This window comes from Lolium rigidum, chromosome 5 (assembly GCF_022539505.1).
Source record: "Lolium rigidum isolate FL_2022 chromosome 5, APGP_CSIRO_Lrig_0.1, whole genome shotgun sequence".
Taxonomy (NCBI): domain Eukaryota; kingdom Viridiplantae; phylum Streptophyta; class Magnoliopsida; order Poales; family Poaceae; genus Lolium; species Lolium rigidum.
The window spans coordinates 258489886-258493477 of NC_061512.1; positions in this window are offsets into that span (position 1 = coordinate 258489886).

Genomic DNA, 3592 nt, shown 5'->3' on the forward strand with positions numbered 1-3592 from the left:
TTTTTATTGATAGTTTGCCCTATAGTTATAATAACATAAACATAAGGAAAAACAAAATGAGTATAAAACAGTAGGCTCAACTCTCAAGAACTGCCACAGCAGATAAAGTTGCTATCTACAATTAGTTAGTAGATGTACTACAAGGCTTAGATTGATCGATGTATTGTAAGTCAATATATTCATTTGCTTGCAGCTAACAGCAACTTTACATGAAAAAACAGTCAACTATATAACTGACTTAGAAATATTTGTGTTCTCTGCCTCCAATATACAGATTAGGGTTCATGTAAGACATAACTTGCCAGAACTAGGACCTAAACTCATCATGTCTCCAAGTTATGATCAAATTTTGCGTGTGAAAGATACTTGTACTGTCATAATCTTTGATTTAGTGACAAACAAGAAAAGAAGAACCATTTCAGGTTGACTGGATATATACTCACCATACTTGTTTCTCTTACACAGTGTGCCCTACCACCCTGAAAAGAATATGCAGGACCCATGGCATAAATCGCTGGCCATCACGAAAGATCAAGAAGGTAGACCATTCTCTAAGAAAGCTGCAACAGATCATCGATTCGGTTCATGGAGGAGAGACGGCTTTCCAGCTTAATACCCTGTACAAGGATCTCACAAACACCCCTGTATCATCAGATAACAATTTGTCAGCAAGCATCACTGTTCCACCAACTCAGCAGACCAATCTTAATGATTTTGAGAAGCACCAACACCACAGGCTAGGCAACAATGTACCATCAACCTCACACTCACACTCATCATGCAGCCAAAGTTCTGATTCAAGCCCGTCCTGCAGTGGTGGAGCAACACAGCATCCACCATCATATGGTGTTGATTTGATGAAGTCTGGAAGTCCTTTGAAGCACAGCCCTGTCCCAACCCTGCAAACAGAAAATGCCACATTAAATGGACATTTCTCAGTTCAGGAGGCACCACGAGATCTTTTACATAATGGTTATCAAGAGGCTATAGGTGAACAGCATTATTCTCGGAGCCTATCACCCCCCAAACAGAATACGGATGTAGATATGAGAGTAAAGGCCACATTTGGCTCAGAAAAGGTCAGGTTCAGATTGAAGCCTGAGTGTGGCTTTCAAGAACTGAAGCAGGAGATGGCAAGACGTTTGGGTATAGTAGACACAAGTTCTATGATTGTTAAGTACCTGGACGATGATTCGGAGTGGGTCCTGATGACATGTGATGCAGATTTACAAGAGTGCCTTCATGTATATAAACTAGCAAATATCCAAACTGTCAAAATTTCAGTTCATCTAGTTGCTAGCCCAGAAACAAGGGTCACTATTGGTCACACTGGTTTGTCATGAAGATGCCATAGGCCTCACAAGCTTGTCAGATTTAATCAGAAATCTACGAAGAAGCAGTGCTTGGTTTTACCCCAGGGAAACCCAGAGAGAATTCTTGGTAGCCCATGTTATGTGCCAAGTAGACCACACCTAGTTATGATGATAGCTGGATTAACTTTTGATTTGATTCTGAGGTTAGGAGCTGCTGCTGACATTAGAATACTTGACTATGGGAAAGCCAGTTTTGAAAATTAGGATACACTGAAGAAAGCATGCGTTGACTTGTAAATACTCTCATTGATGCGCCCCAAACTCTGAAAGACAGTCCAACTTGATTGAGTTGATATGGTGAAATATATCTACGTAAGGTTTCCTCCAGATACCTTTTGGTTCTTGGAATGTTGATGTGCATTAATCCCCAATGGCTTGTGTTTGATTACTGATCAACTTCAGTGCTCCCTTCAGAGGATATTACAGCATTCAGCACCTCAACCAAGTTACCAGCAGCAACGCTTTCGAGTTATTCAGCGTGCTTCGTCATTCAATGGACATGGAGCTCTGCTTTTGAAAAAAAAAAGTTCTGCAGTAATTATTCTGGATTAGTTCCAGATATTGGAGGATAGGATATTTTGTTCAATTTGTTTGTCCTGAAAAATTAAATATGTACGGTACACTCGTACCACATGAAGTGTCTTTTGAGAAAGACAGTGTAAAGACTACATTTGTTTTCTTTAAGAAGTTCTAAATTTATCAATGTACGGTCGATATCAATATGCAGAGTGGACTACATCAGTGATCTAGCAACTTCGAGCATGAAAGAAGTTAGTCCCTGTTAGTAAATAGACAGTTCATGTGCTTTTGTAAATAACTGATGATGTAATTTTGGGGTCTTTGGAGAATGAGAATGGAACATATATGGAACAATTTAGTTTTCAGTTTCCCCTTGCTGGTGATCCCAACTACAAAATGACCGGAATAATAAAAGTAACAAGTATGTAGCTTAGTGGTTAGACATACTAAATGCATAAGTAGATGCAACCATAATACAAACAAGTATGGAAAAACCTACATCTGTGGATGCAACACAACAGTTCTCACAAATCTGAAGGATAATTTCTCACTGAAAAGTTGTCAGTTTAGAAATAATACATCTACATTGTCTACCAATAAGGTCAAACAACATAGAAGGTACACCATATCGTCTCCTGTAAATGTGTTTCTAGAACTGAAAAAATGGTTCCAAAAGATAAAATACAAGACATGCAACAAAATCATTTCAGATGACTAAGAATTACTTCTCTACTTGATTTGTCGTTTATGGTTTAGTCATTTTCATAAGCCTTCAAGGGTATCCGCCAGGACATGCTAAACTTTTGTTACCGACCTCTGATGTTAGAGACATGTATGTACTGAAATTCACCTACCCTCCACATCCCAAAAGAAAAACCAAACAACATTGAGAGAGGGAGTGAGGAGAAATGGGAGGCCATCCTTACATTGTCGGATTTATACTTTAGCTCCTCCAACCAAGATATCAACGCCACATTTCAACACCTTTCATTCTCCCTGTCAAGTTAAAGGTCATCGACCGGAGGGTCAGGGACCAACCAATGGATGTTGCCTGACAGTATTCTCAATATTTCCATCAGGCTCACTTGGTTCCACAATCTTCCATGAAACCTTGTTGAGAATTCTTGTCCTCTTTAATGCAAAAAAGGCGCCAAGTCATTACTTCAAAAAAAAAAAAAAATTAGCAGCAGAACAGCAATGCTGATGTCACATTCAAGAGTCGATATTGCATCAAGTATAATGACAGAGTGACCTCAAGAGGCACCATTGCAACCAAAGACTTCAACATTGATGGCAGTGGCGAATTCCCTGTGTATGATTCGTTGCGCATACACTGAGCCTGCGAGCAAACAAGAAGGACTCACAGCCTTGCATATCCTGAGAGCTGCTCTTGTTCCAAGCTGACCATAAGACACTTGATGGGGTCCTCTACTTCTTGAGTCTCAAGGATAGCCATGCAGGTTAAGCCAAACTGTCCTCTACATAACTTGATGCCAGCGTAACATTGGCATTCAGGTCCATCTACATGGATCTCCACGACATCAGTATCAAACAGAGGGGCCAAAAGTTCCAGGGCAGATATTGAAATGGACAGCAGAAATGCAATGGTGAACAAGAAGCAAGTATATAGTTATACTTGTATCCACAAAGTGAAACACCCCTGTGATCAACTAGAACAATCAGAATGGACAGCAGACACG